Here is a 15,815-nt window from a genome sequence, read left to right as displayed (position 1 = left end):
GGGAGCAATGGCGATCAGCATGCGCAGGAGGGCGATCGCGTGATGGCGAGCGATGGCGAGCAGCATGCGCAGGAGGGCGATCGCGTGATGGCGAGCAGCATGCGCAGGTGGGCGATCGCGTGATGGGGAGTGATGGTGATCAGCATGCGCAGGAGGGCGATCGTGCGATGGCGAGCGATGGCGAGCAGCATGCGCAGGAGGGCGATCGCGTGATGGCGAGCTAGTAGCTGGCGAACCATGTTCCTTCAGGAGCGTTGGAGAACGTTGGCGCGCCAGCTGTCGCTGTTGAATAGGTGATACTAAGATCGCCTGTGCGCGCTGGCGAGCAGGTGAATGCTGGCGAGGAGGTGATCGCTGGCGAGCAGAAGGTCGACGCGTGTCATGTGAAAGGACAGGTGGCGCGGCAGGTGGTGCGGCGAGTTCACGAGCAGGAACTGGAAGATCGCTGGCGCATTGGGGAACATGTGTTTTTGACACACGTGCAGCATGATGTTGCGTAGCCACAGGACCAGGCAGATGGTGAGCAGGGAGCTCAGCAAGAACTATAGGATGGTCAGAGACCGCAGGGCGATGGTCCTCAAATGAGCGCTGACGCTCAGAAGAGAGCTGACGAGCAGGAGAGCGCTGGCGAGGAGGGCGAACATCAGGAGAGAGCCGACGAGCAGGTGAGCGTCGGCGAGCAGGAGAGTTTTGACGAGCAGGAGAGCGCTGAAGATCAGGAGAGCGCCTGTGCGCTAGCACTGCTCGAGGAAGGGAAGGATCCCTTAGCCCCGAAGGGACCGTTGCCCGTCGGGTGACGAGTTCTCCAGAAGGCGAAGATCTGGCAGGAGATGGTGAACGGTCTGCAGAGAGGTTCAAGGAAGACCGAGCTGTAGGTTGAGGCTGACGAGGAGAGTCCCCCTCGGAGGATGAAGACCCAAAAAGGCGCCTCTTAGTCCCCCTGTAAGGGAAAGGGAGGCCCTTGCGGCGTAGCGGACGGTGAGCCTTACGGCGGAGGCGGCCTTGGGGAAGATCGTCGGGACCATCGGTCCTCCGCAGGGGAGTCTTCGTTAAAGCACTTCCCTCAGAAGGAAGCTGAGCAGCAGCAGAGACCGAAGCACTCACTTCCCCCTTCGAAGGATGTACGGAAGGGGGAGGAGAGCCTTTAGCACCATCATCCGCAACAGCACCTGCGGCGGATTGCCCAGCCACGTCGGAGGCCTCTGTCACCACGACGTCGACAATAGACAGAGGGTCTACCTCTGCTACCGCCGGCGACTGCTTAACAGCGGCCCCCAACGAGACAAGGTCAATAAAAGCGACCCTGGAGGGCAAGCCCTTAAGCCCCAGGGACGACCAAATCTGTAAAAGATCATCATTGGTTAAGGCATTATCAATAACCTCCCCCGGAGGAGGAGGGGGAACCGCCTTGCTATGGGAGGCGACGCCCTCTCCCCCCACCCAAGGTCGGGAAACAGAACAAGGGCCTGCGCTCCCACTCGGCCGACTCTCCTTAGGAGGCGGACGAGGGGGAGCTTCGGAGGAGGTTTGGGCGGCGGAAGAAGAGTCCCGAGAACCTTCCTCCTTTAAGGCTAACCCCGAAGGAGAACGGTCTCTCTTGGACTTCTTCTTACGCCGACGGCCAAACCTCTCCCACTGGGAGGCAGACCACTCCCTGCACTCACGGCACATCTTCTCCTGGTCATACCGTCGGCCCCGACATTGAGGGCAGAGGGTGTGCGGATCCGTAGTTACGTCCGACATGAAAGTCCCACAAGGACGACCGGCAACTCCAGGGCATGTACGCATTGTAAAGAAATAATAATGAAGGTCAACTTCCAACCAACACACACGCTGAAAAGAAAAAGCAGAAAATTAAAGGCTGTCACGAGGACGATGAGCAGGAAAAAACAGAAAATTAAAGGCTGTCACGAGGACGATGAGCAGACACGTCTGATCATCGCCGAGCCAAAAGTGAAGAGAAGCAAGTCACCGGTGTGTGGAGGGGGGAGGGGTAGCAAGCTACCCTTCCCCACCCCCCGCTAACTAGCGCGGGGGTAATTAACCCTCGTTAAACTATTGGCTCATCATTTCAGCTGCGCTAAAAGGTAAACCTTCTGTAAATAGCGTGGTTTGTATTTCGGTTACGGAACAAATCATTATTTATCACTTTCATCATGCACGTTAAATGCCTTCATTTGTTTATTACGATCGAAGATGGAGCGTACTTTATGACGCTGCCGTTTCAGGCGGCGTCATAAAGAAAAACATTTCATTTGGAAGTCCTAAGAAAAATTAAGTAAAACATTGGTAATAACAAAATCAACATACTGTATAATCAATATAATCGATGCAAAAACTAACCTATACACAGATGTGTACACTAAATGCGTTTGTTTCTTCATTATGATCAGAGATAAACGTAAACAAAACATTGGTTGCCATTTTTTATCGTGCTTTTTGGCATGTTTAGGAAACGCATGATATAAAATCGCCTTTAATGTTTGTGCCTGTTTTAGTTTAGGGTACTGTAGTACATGCATTAAGTGTTCTGTACATTAAAGGGTAGTTTGTTAACAGTATTACGTACAAGGGAAGGTTTTAAAAGTCTGAATATACATGTTAAATAAATACGTAAATATGGTGTCACTACTTCGGGGATTTTCACCTATCGCGGTCGGGTCTGGAACCTACCTACCGCGATAAACGAGGGATCACTGTATATCTATATTCACCAATAATGGGGGACCCCCAGTGGGAACTCGGGGTTTTGCGTGGGGAAAACATAATGGGGAAACGGTATATAATGATAAAACAAGCTCCTTCTTCTCTATACATTACCTTCTTGGATGTACAGTATAATAAACCGATGAAAAAATACGCTAATTATCTATATCCTATACTAACGGTATATTTTTCATTCATTTGTTGACATTCTACGGGTCGGTTGTAGTCACTCTCGTTCGTTCGTATGTATAGCAGTTTTCGACCTTCTGCGCATAGACTCCGCCTCCACCAATAGGATTACTCCTTCTTTTATAACCCCTCCCCATTTTCCCCCAACGTCATTTTACCCGCCACATTCAAGTACATGTATTCTACTTTACCCAGTTTATTCAAGTATTTGACTTGATCCAGTACAGCTATACCATTCCTTTTATGTAATACTCATGTATATTTCGTTTGACCCAAGGATTATACGTTTTATTATCCGATATCTTATAAAATCACCTTATTCTATATTCCCATTAAATATTATTTATCATACACTCCATTTTATCTTTCTATATTACTTTTATACATTTTGTTATTACCTTGTCACGCCCAGATTTCACATACAGTAAATACTTGCTCTGGACAAGTTTCCCATTTCAGTTCATTCATGTTTACTTTCTAGACTCCGTTGTTTTACGGTTAACCAATCACAAACCCATATGTATGGAAAGTTTGCACAGGGGGGGGGTTAATATTTCTCAAACCCCACCTTCCAAACCCATTTCCATGGAAATCTTTATCCAAGTCAGGTCTTTGTTAGTTCAAGTGAGGTCTTTTTGAGTATTTTATGATGGAAGTAATTGAAACTTGTAACAACTGCAGTATTCCATACTTGAAAGCATTTCGGTGAATTCTTTGATATGTCATCCAATGTTAATAATTTTCTTAAATCTCATAATGTAATAGCCCAATGTTTACAGTGTCCCAAGTGCAGTACTGAAACTAAGATAGCTAAGACAAAGAAGAAACGGCGATGTGGATATACAGAAGTTAAGACGTCACAGTCACTACACCCACAAGTTTCGTCGGCCCGGTCATAAAAGTCATTATTTTCTTTAATTTTAATATGTTAGTTTTACTAGTTTTTTTAGCGTGCGCAGCTCAACATTACCGCTTGCCAGTACATACGAGCTTGATGTTTTTGTTTTCTGGTGAGCAAAGCGAGTCCAAATTGGAACAAGACCCATTATATTTAAACATTTCGAACAGAAAGTATATGTTTTCTTGTAGTAAATAACGTGATTCAACCGGTTTTCACCTTCATTTCAACCGCAACAACAACCAGTTCGGCCCCTTGAAGTTAGTCGAACTGGTTGTTCTGTTTGTTTGCGGTTGAAATGAAGGTTAAATTCAGTTAAATCACGTTATTCACTACAGGAAAACATGTTATTTTCCTTAGTAAAATAAATTTTTGAATATACTTACCCGATGATCATATAGCTGCATCCCTGCTGCCCGACAGAAAAAACCTACGGGCGGAATACGCCAGCGATCGCTATACAGGTGGGGGTGTACATCAACAGCGCCATCTGTCAAGTAGGTACTCAAGTACTCGATGTCAACAAAGAACCAATTTTCTCCTCTGTCCCACTGGTTCTCTATTGGGGAGGAAGGGTGGGTCCTTTAATTTATGATCATCGGGTAAGTATATTCAAAAATTTATTTTACTAAGGAAAATAACATTTTTCAATATCAAACTTACCCGATGATCATATAGCTGATTCACACCCAGGGGGGTGGGTAGAGACCAGCATTATAAGTTGACATTATGAGCTAAGTATTCCGTATTTCATTTTAGCAGTTATTCAAAATAACAAGCATAAAATAAATAAATACCTGGTAAGGAAGACGACTTGAACAATTACTCTGCCTTTTTAAGTACGTCTTCCTTACTGAGCCTCGCGATCCTCATAGGATGCTGAGCGACTCCTAGGAGCTGAAGTATGAAGGGTTGCAACCCATACTAAAGGTCCTCATCAAAACCTCTAATCTAGGCGCTTCTCAAGAAATGATTTTGACCACCCGCCAAATCAAGTAGGATGCGAAAGGCTTCTTAGCCTTCCGGACAACCCAAAAATATTTCAAGAGAAAGATTAAAAAGGTTCTGGAATTAGGGAATTGTAGTGGTGGAGCCCCCACCACTACTGCACTCGTTGCTACGAATGGTCCCAGAGTGTAGCAGTTCTCGTAAAGAGACTGGACATTCTTAAGATAAAAGACGCGAACACTGATTTGCTTTTCCAATAGGTTGCGTCGAATATATTTTGCAGAGATCTATTTTGTTTAAAGGCCACGGAAGTTGTGACAGCTCTAACTTCGTGTGTCCTTACCTTCAGCCAAGCTTGGTCTTCCTCATTCAGAAGGGAATGAGCTTCTCGTATTAACAGTCTGATAAAATAGGATAAAGAATTCTCTGACATAGGCAAAGATGGATTCTTAACTGAACACCATAAAGCTTCAGACGGGCCTCGTAAAGGTTTAAAATAGAACTTAAGAGCTCTTACAGGACGTAATACTCTTTCTAGTTCATTTCCAACCATACGATAAGTTTGGAATATCGAACGATATTGGTCAAGGCCGAGAAGGCAGCTCGTGTTTGGCTAGAAAACCAAGATGTAGAACATGTAGCCGTTTCGGATGAGAATCCGATGTTCTTGCTGAAGGCATGAATCTCACTGACTCTTTTAGCTGTGTTTAAGCATATCAGGAAAAGAGTCTTAAAGGTGAGATCTTTCAGGGAGGCTGATTGAAGTGGTTCGAACCTGTCTGACATAAGGAATCTTAGAACCACGTCTAAATTCCAACCAGGTGTAACCAAACGACGCTCCTTCGTGGTCTCAAAAGACTTAAGGAGGTCCTGTAGATCTTTATTGTTGGAAAGATCTAAGCCTCTGTGACGGAAGACTGATGCCAACATGCTTCTGTAACCCTTGATAGTGGGAGCTGAAAGAGATCGCTCTTTCCTCAGATATAAGAGGAAGTCAGCTATTTGAGTTACAGAGGTACTGGTCGAGGATACGGATACTGACTTGCACCAGTTTCGGAAGATTTCCCACTTCGATTGGTAGACTCTAAGGGTGGATGTTCTCCTTGCTCTAGCAATCGCTCTGGTTGCCGCCTTCGAAAAACCTCTAGTTCTCGAGAGTCTTTCGATATTCTGAAGGCAGTCAGACGAAGAGCGTGGAGGCCTTGGAGTACCTTCTTTACGCGTGGCAGACGTAGCAGGTCCACCCTTAGGGGAAGTGTTCTGGGAACGTCTACTAGCCATCGAAGTACCTCGGTAAGTTATTCTCTCGCGGGCCAGAGGGAAGCAACTAGCGTCAACTTTGTCCCTTCGTGAGAGGCGAACTTCTGCAGTACCTTGTTGACAATCTAGAACGGAGGGAATGCATATAGATCTAGATCAGACCAATCTAGTAGAAAGGCATCTATAAGAACTACTGCTGGGTCCGGGATAGGTGAGCAAAGTATTGAGAGCCTCTTGGACATCGAGGTTGCGAAGAGATCTATGGTTGGCTGGCCCCAGGTGACCCAAAGTCTCTTGCATACATCCTTGTGGAGGGTCCAATATGTTGGAATTATTGTCCCTTCCTACTGAGACAATCTGCTAAGACATTCAAGTTGCCTTGGATGAAACTCGTTACTAGTGAAAAGTCTAGACCTGTTGAACAGGAGAGGAGGTCACTTGCGAACTCGTACCATGTCAGAGAGTAGGTCCCTCCTTGCTAGGAGATGTACATCAAAGCAGGGAGTTGACCGTGTTCACCTCCACCACTTTGCCTTGAAGGAGAGACCTGAAGCTTTTCCAGGTCAGACGTACTGCCAGAAGCTTCTTGCAGTTGAAATGCATTGTCCTTTGACTCGAGTTCCATAATCCCGAGCATTCCCTACCGCCTAAGGTCGCACCCCAGCCTACGTCCGATGCGTCTGAGAAGAGAACGTGGTTGGGAGACTGAACAGTCAGGGGAAGACCCTTTCAAAGGTTGATAAAGTCCTTTCATCAAGTCAGACCAGACTTATCTTTCCGGAAACCGGGATCGAGACCGCTTCTAGCGTCTTGTCCTTTTCCAGTGAAGAGCTAGATGATACCGAAGAGGACGGAGGTGTAGTCTTCCAAGTGACACCAATTGAACCACGGATGACAGTGTCCTAACCAGACTCATCCACAGCCTGACAGGGCCGTGTTCCTTCTTCAGCATCTTCTGGATGGATAGCAGGGCTGGGGGTTGATCATCTTGTTCAGCCATGTCCTCATCAGAGGGTTCCTCATCCGAAACTGATGAGGAAACGGCAACGTAGTGGGCAACGTCTGACTCGCTGAATCCGGTCGCACTGGTGGATGAGTGACGGAGCCGGACACAAGATCATGGTACTGCTGCACAGTCTGTGAACTGTCAACCATGGGGACGCGAGGAAGTACAGCGACAACCCGAAACTGTCTAGACTGTCTGGGTTGTGCAGACAACCCCCTACCGGGTTGCTGAGGTTGCCGCACTGCGTCACAACAAGTCACCTCTGCTGGTTGTTGAACGTCTTCCTAGTGACACACTGAACGTCCACAACCACCTCCGAGAGTCGCTTAACGTCAACGTGCGACTGGCAACCCACACTGGGTCGCACCGGAGGAGGAACCATCTCAACTGGCGGACGTGAGAAGGATACCTCAGCGTCAACAGGGCGTACAACCAACCGGTAGGAAGGTTGTTGGCTAGAAGGTTCTTCTCCGTAAAAAATCCTCTATCAAGGACTAAGCTTGGACTGCATGTCTTGCAACAAAGCCCATTAGGGTCTATGGGAGCAGGTGTGGCAACAGACGGGATTAGCGACTGAAGCGGAACCATTTACCATCCCTGGAAGCATGTTATGCTTTAATTAAAGTCCATAGGAGGCTAAGCAGCTTAAGGCTCCTCTCCAAATGACAGAGTCCTCAAGGGAATATCAGAAGGAGGGAGAACAGCACTTTCTCATCTACAGGAACCATGTCCGAGAAAAGCTAGGTTATCTCAGTGAGGGTTTCACTGGTGCATAAGCAGCAGACCAGAAGGCAACGTTATGTAACTGCTTGACAGTCTGTAAACTGTCAAAAACTGAACTGTCAACCACAACAGGTGCGTGAGGACATACAGCACTGGTGCATAGTAGCAGACCAGAAGGCAACGTCATGTAACTGCTTGACAGTCTGTGAGCTGGCAACAACCAAAGCTGTGTGGGGAAGCCTCAACTCCTGACTGACTAGTCTGCTGCGGGCGAGTGGCGGTAACCACAGTGGGTTGCGGAGGCTGACACACCGTGTCAAAACACGGCAGCTTGTGGTAGCTCACGCACAGCAACGGAGTGCTCCATGTGTCTGTGGGAGTCAGCATGCGTCTGGCAGGGTCGACTGCACATGGGTGGAGGAGCTCTCACAACAAGAGTGTGGGAGCAGGCAGCCATGCTGGGCGCACAACCGTGGCAGGCTGTAGGCCAACGGGTGCATCGTCAACCTTCTCCGCAGTCGGAGTGTGGGAGCAGGCAACAACCAAAGCGGAGTGGTGGTGCGTGGTGGGGACTGCCGTGGGTTGCGGAAACTAACGCATCGCGTCAAAACACGGCAGCTTGACTCCACCTTCCCACTGCTGATGCGGTAGCTCACACATGTTAACGGAGGGAGCCGCACGTCGGCTAACGTTAACATGCGTCTGGCAGGGTCGATCGCGCATCGGAGGTGGAGCTCTCCGCAGCCGGAGTGTGGGAGCAGGCAGCCTCAGCGTGAGCTGGGCGCACAACCGTGGCAGGTTGTAGGCTAACGAGAGCAGTGTAAACCTTCTCCGCACGAAACTCCTGCATAACCGCAGCTAACTGAGTCTGCATAGACTGCAGTAAAGACCACTAGGGTCTACAAAAGACGGCAACAAACGGAGCTACTGTCCGTTGTGACTGAGGGTCTAAAACAGCTGGTGCGGCAACAGACGGAGTTACTGCCTGTTGCGGTACCACCTTGCCTCTCTTGGGAGGTGTGCAGTCGTCGGATGACTGCAGCGAGTCCGAACTGACCCAGTGGCTACACCTAGGCCGTTGGACTTGCGCGGAAGGGACCGACTTGCACTTAAAAAGCTGCAAGATTTGGTCCATGGTTTCTACGAGAAACCTCTTCCGCAGACGAGGAATAAATGGGCTCTCTCGTCTTTGTGTGGGTGGGGCGATCACGTCGGCAACGTGTGTAGATACACCCGAAACCACGGAGGGAAACGTCTGTTCGTCGATCAAGGCCTGTGGAACCCATAAGTCGTTCGACATTACTTCTCCCCTGGGCTTGGGAGCTTGTAAGAGGTCCCGGACTAGGTGAACAACTGGCACGAACAGACGAACCCTCGAACGCAACACTGTAACACTTTGCGCATATCACTTTATCACTTTTGATTTTCTGTTTGCACTTATTTCACTGAAATCGAAACTTTAACTGATTTCTACCTGAAACACGCAATCCTATCCTTCATTAAAAGGTAGTAATTGCGAAAACAGTTTACAATGCAACAGAAAAACATAATTAAAGATAAAGAATTCAGTGGCTGGAAAAGAGACTAAACACTAGATCAAATAAACTACGTTTAAAATCTCTCACCGCATAAAGCTTGGGAACAAGAATAAAACTCTAGAAACGTTTTACCTTCTTCCCCTACAGCGACTAGGGAGAAGAGTAAAAAAAACGAGAACAACGTTACCCGCTTGAACGAAACGTTTATTCTCCTCTCTCTCCCTCCGTCTCTATCTCTCTCTCTCTCTTCTCTCTTGACTTAGAACCTGAGAGAAGAGCCCAATTATAAATCGTTAAAACATATTATTTGCTAAAGGAAAAAACTGAAAGGTTTCCCAAATAAAAAGTTCCTTTATTTAGAATTTAAACCATTTAAGCTAAGAAAGAATGAACGAAACGCTAGAATCGGTTTACTCTTACTGCAAAGTGAAACCGTGAAATACTCTCTCTCTATCGTAACGATAGAGCGCATGTTGAACGTTCTGAACGTCAACAACTGCGGAGACTAAACTAAACGTTAGTTCATCTTTGAAAACAGTACGAGACTATCAAAGAAATTCTTTCATAAAACATTAAAATTAAAAAAGTATTAAATTCTTAAAAGGTAAATACGATATGACGGGCTCAATGTTAATTAACTTCGGTTCCAAGTAAGGACCGCCTACTATTAGGAAAGGTCGCATATAAACAAACATAAAAATTAATTTTTATAAGTTTATAATAAATGGAAAGTTAATCGAAGAGGCCTATAAAGGCGGAGAGATATAAAATAAATAGATCTATAACTTGTTAAGCAAAATTACCAAAAACCTAAACACACTTCCGTCTAAGGGAAGGGTCGGCCATTTAAAAGTGAAAGAGAGTCCATACTCTCTTCGTCACCAACACTTCCGTCTAAGGGAAGGGTCGGCCATTTAAAAGTGAAAGAGAGTCCATACTCTCTTCGTCACCATAATTAAATCTATCCAAAACGAGTTCAAGTTTTGAAATGAAGATAAAACCCCTGCATAGCGAAAGCTCAAAACTGGAATAGTGTACTTCACCAAATCGTTGTGAAAACAAACCCAGTTAGGGACGGCGTATTTAGTAGGTCTTGCCTGTGGCACGACAGAGGGAAAATTGGTTCTTTGTTGACATCGAGTACTTGAGTACCTACTTGACAGATGGCGCTGTTGATGTACACCCCCACCTGTATAGCGATCGCTGGCGTATTCCGCCCGTAGGTTTTTTCTGTCGGGCAGCAGGGATGCAGCTATATGATCATCAGGTAAGTTTGATATTGAAAAATATATTTTCTGTTCAAAATGATAACCTGTAATATAGTAAAACTTTGCAATTTTTTCATGTGACCTGCAATGGGGGGTCTGGCGGGGCTAGGTTAGTGATCTGCTTCCTTACTAGGTTAGGTTAGGTGTGGTTTGGTTAGCTATTTATTAAATAGCAAAAAAGATGAAGGCGAAGTCCTCAGAGAACCGTGAGTTCGAAGTGTCTCTTTGTGTCAGTACATAGTAAGTTGTATACATTGTCGATGGTTGTCAATGCATTTTCACTTTTGTGTGTACTTGTTTTCTCAGTAGAATTGTATAACAGAAGGGTTGGCATGGCCTATTTTCCCACGTTTTGAAAGAATTTGATGATGATTTTTCTCGGAAATCCATAGGTTGTGGAGTTAAGGCAGTCGATACCAAACTCCACAACTATGGATTTGCACTGATAATCATTATCAGATTCGTTCAAAACACATGAAAATAGGCCAAAAAAAAAAAAAAAAACATTGTTATCCACTTGGAATTATTGGTATAACTTATGCAAATTTACCCACAGCATTCATGGAGGGTACATAGGAACTAGGGATGGTATATAGCAGCCAACAGTACATAGAGGCCTGTTACCCAAAGGGATCCAAAAACTCATTAACGGGTGTTTTGCCCAAATAATCATTACCAGAAATGTTTAAAACACAAGAAAGCGATTATGAAAAATATATAGCTCCTGTCTTTGACTGAAAATTTAAGTATCATATACCGTATTTACAATACCAAAAAGAATTTTGCCGGCACTCACAGCTGCAAAGTTCCCTAGCTTGTAGCAGGTACTGAAATTATTAACTTGTGTCCTGTTGCTCTAATTACAAAACCAGTCTTAATAAAAAACTCAGGTTTTAATTTCATCTTATTCTACATTGAAAAAAGGTCGCGATAATACCTTGTTACTAGTTTTGACTCCTCGTTCCTGATTCCTAAATGATTAATCAACAAAATAAGATAATAAGTTTAAGCCTTGGCAGAGGTTAAGAAATTGTTGTGGGATAAACAAAACGTCACAACAAAAGCCCAATTGAACTCAGGTAACAGGTTAAGGTTCAGGCTCTGGGGTGAGGCATAGCCTTTACAACGGCGCCTCCAACGCTTTTCCCCTCGTACTGCTTTGTCTTTTCTTCCACATTATGTTCAATACTTCTTTTTTCTTTTCTATATTTGTTTCACTAAATAAAAATAATCCTACTATTTTCTTTGGGTCTTCGTCGTATGGTTGTTGTAGCTCAATTACTTCATTCCTTTCTTTTCTATATTCCTGGCAAAATAACAAAAAATGTATCAAATCTTCCTCCTCATTTTCACAAAAATTACAGTTTACATTCCCTCCATTGTGTCTATTTACAATATTTAGTTTTAACGTATTAGTTCTTGCTCTAAAAAATATCACTGAAGCAAATGTATTGTCATAAATTAGCTCTTCTTTAATTTCTTTCTTCCACGTTCTATATATTTCTAAGCTCACTTTACTTTCTATTTCTTCTTTCCACTTTTCAGTATCCCACTTTCTGGTTTCCGTTTTTATTTCTGCCTTGTTCATTCTTCTTATTTGTCTTATGCCTAAACTTAATTCTTCCAAATACTTTGCAGGTTGTTTCCACCATCTTCCTTCTTTTTCTTGAATATCCTGGATGATTATTTTCAGTATTTCCTTCTTTCCATTCAGGGTACGATTTAAGTACTGCAGCTTCCCATCCATCACCCTTGCTTTCATAGAAGATGCACCTATCTCCCCTCTTAGAGCAGTATCAGCTATGCTTTTAGTGGCACCTAAAATCTTCCTATATACCCCATTCTCTATTCTTTGCAGTTTCTCTATTTCAGTTTCTGTTAGATTTATAACATTTGTTCCATACAAAATAGATGGTAAAGCAATACTTTTCCAGAACGTTTTTCCTATCATCACTTTATTGCAACTTTTCTCTATAACTGAATATGTTGGATTAGCAAATTTTTGTGCCTTTTCTATCATTACCCTTTTCTGAGTTTTAAATATATTCCTACTATTGTCTAGCTTTATTCCTAAGTATGTCAAACTTTCTACTACTTTGATTCCCTCTATGTTATCTGGCTTTTCTTTCATATTGTAAATCATAATATTACTCTTTTCTTTATTAATTTCCAACCCACATTTTTTACTAGTTTCTACTAATATCTGAATGTTACGCTTTGCATTATGTATATCCTGTGCAATTATTATGGCATCATCCGCAAAAAATAATGATTCTATCTTTATTAATTGATTTCTGAAACCGTTTCCTTCCTCTTCTATTTTCTTCATGACAATATACGTAATCAGTTTAAAAAGTGAAGTTGATCCTGTGCAACCTTGTTTAATTCCACTTGTAACCTCCAATTCTTGTTCTATACCTTCTCCTAAGTCAATGCCCGTAGTATCTCCTTGATAAATATTTGCAATTACACTTATAATTTTGGTGTTAATTTTATATTCTTTTAAAACTTCTATTAATACCTCCCTTTTTACAGAGTCAAATGCTTTACTAAAGTCTATCGCGGTTACTATTAGGGGTTTCTTGTTACTATAGCTCTCTTCCACACAATACTGTAATATAAAGATATTGTCCTCTATCCTGCCTCCACCTGTAAATCCTGCTTGACATTCATTGTCTTCTTTATTCATTCTTATGTGGTTTTCTATTTCCTCTTTCACCATCATCATGAATATTTTATAAGAAATATTTAATAGAGCTATGGGTCTTAAGTCTTTTGCCATTGGCCTTCTTTTTTTTTCAATCATCTTTGTTCTTGACTTCTTCCACATATTTTTCGTCCAACTCATTTTGATAACATTTCTGTAAGGTTTCAAGACATATTTTGCTTTTTCCTAGTGCCTTATATAGTTCGGGTTTTAAGCCATCTGGTCCTGCCGCTTTTTTTGCCTTTAATTTTCCCAGGCAATTCTTTACTTTTTCTGTTGTGATTTTTGGATTTTTCATTGGTTTTATTTTCCCTTTTATTACCATTACAAGGTCATAGTGTTCCCTAAGTATGTCCGGGATATTATATTCATCAATTCTTGTGGTGTCTTCCTGATGCGCTATTTCATTTTCATATTCTATCTGTTTTTCTTCATTCCAAACTGAGTCTATTTTATTGTCATGCTTACAATATATAGTTTTCCAGTACTTGATTAATTCCTCTTTTGTTTCTTCCTTATTTAGCTTATTTCCTTGTTCTCCATAAAGTTGTATAACTTTGCCATGGGCTTTCTGTCTGTTCCTTATTCTATCAATATTCTCCCAGAGTTTTTTATCTTTATCCATTTTTATTTCTTCTGTTATTTTTTTTTCAAGTCTAGTAATTTCCTTCTTTATCATTTCTTGCACTTCCCTCTTCTTTTGACCATATCTCTCTTCTAATACCTTTTTTACTTCGATATTGGATTCATTTCTTTTATTTCTGTTTAAATCCTTCCTTTCCTTTATGCCTTTTCTTATTTCATCGTTCATCCAGGGTTGCTAATGTACCTTTTCTTCATCAAGAACTTTCCTTTTATATACTCTTGCCAATTTTTCTTCTGCAGCCTCTTTTATTATCAGATCCATTCCTTCTATTCTGTCTATTTGTCTATCTTTTACGATTTCCTCTACTCTTGTTGTATATTCTCTTAAACTATTTTCATCTGTCCTAAAGTATTTTACTTCCTCCCATCTTCCTTTATTAAAATTTTTATTCTCGTCACTCATGAATTCCAGATCTATAGTGATCAGATTATGATCTGAGATGTCAGAGTTCAATTTTTCCTCGTCTATAATAATTTCCCTAAAGTGTTTATACATTTGTTCGTTTAGTAGATCTGATAGACGTGATAGGCAGATCAGATCAGATCAGATCAGTTTCAGGTTGAGGCTTTGCCTTTGCAACGGCGCCTCTGTGTCTTTTAGTTTTGTGTGTTCCTTATTTTCACTAGTTTTTTCTCTTCATCCATATTTGTTGTAGTACACTTTTCTTATTTTCAATATTTTCTTCACAAAAGAGGAATTTTCCAACTGTTTGTGCACTATCTTCTTCGTATGGTTGTTGGAGTTCAATTGATTTTATTCTTATATCACTAAACTGTGGACAATATAACATAAAGTGGTTAGCATTTTCTTCTACATCACAGAATACACAGTTTATATTTCCATCTTGGTATCTGTTTTTTATATTCAAGCCCAATGTGTTTGTCCTTGCTCTGAATAATAAAATTGACGAAAATGTGTTGTCATATACTTCCTCCTCCTTGATTTCACTTTTCCAGTTTTTATACAAAATTAGACTCTCCTTGCACTCCATTTCACTCTTCCATTTGCTTGTGTCACATTCTCTTATTCTCTTATTTATGTCCTCTTTCGTACATCTCTTGACTTCTCTCATCGCCATCCCACATTCTTCAGCATACTTCTTCACATGCATCCACCACTTCCTCTCCTTTTCTTCCATGTCATTGACTATTGCTGTTAGTAAGTCCTTCTCTCCCTTATAAATGCTATTAAGGTACCTCAGCTTTCCATCCATTACCCTTGTTTTCATAGCAGATGTTCCTACATCCCCTCTCAAGGCTACAATTTCTGTATTCTTTACACCCCCTAACATCCTTCTATACAATCCATTCTCTATTCTCTGCAACTTTTCTATTTCAGTTTCCGTTAAGTTCATTACTTTTGTTCCATATAATATAAACGGTAGAGCTACACTTTTCCAGTATGTTTTCCCTATCAGTATTTTATTACAACTTTTTTTTTCTATGATTGAATACGTAAGATTAGCTAGCTTTTGCGCCTTAACTATCATTTCAATTTTCTGTGTTTTGAACACATTCCTACTATCATCTACCTTGATACCTAGGTATTTAATATTGCTTACTACTCTTATTTCCTCTATGTTATCTGGTTTCTCCTTCACATTATATATAAGTACGCTTCTTTTGTCTTTATTTATGTCTAAACCACACTACTTTCCTATATCTATCACTTTCCTTATGTTCAATTCAGCATCCTCTATATTCTCAGCAAGCGCTAGGACATCATCAGCAAAAACTAATACTACTAGCTTTATGATATCATTACCTTCCTTTTCTACTTGTTTTATAATCTGATAAGTAAATAATTTGAATGATGTTGTAGAGCCAGTACAGCCTTGCTTTATTCCACTACTTACGCTCAATTTTTTTCTACTCTTTCCCCTATGTCTAACGTAGTAGTCTCCACATATACTTCTGCTATAGAGTT

At 42.4% G+C, this 15,815-nt stretch overlaps 1 protein-coding gene across 1 annotated transcript in view; it reads right to left on the bottom strand.

Annotated features, from left to right (window-relative positions):
* LOC137651725 (uncharacterized) overlaps positions 1-11,667 on the bottom strand; it is a 90,210-nt gene extending 78,543 nt beyond the window's left edge. Inside the window, exon 1 of the mRNA XM_068384949.1 lies at positions 11,474-11,667. The gene's annotated coding sequence lies outside the window, so the exon portion shown is untranslated. The remainder of the gene's footprint in view (positions 1-11,473) is intronic.
* Positions 11,668-15,815: the final 4,148 nt, after the last annotated feature.

Source organism: Palaemon carinicauda, chromosome 1, assembly GCF_036898095.1.
Source record: "Palaemon carinicauda isolate YSFRI2023 chromosome 1, ASM3689809v2, whole genome shotgun sequence".
Classification (NCBI taxonomy): Eukaryota; Metazoa; Arthropoda; class Malacostraca; order Decapoda; family Palaemonidae; genus Palaemon; species Palaemon carinicauda.
The sequence above is the reverse complement of the archived record's forward strand: the minus strand, read 5'-3'. Positions and strand labels throughout refer to the sequence as shown.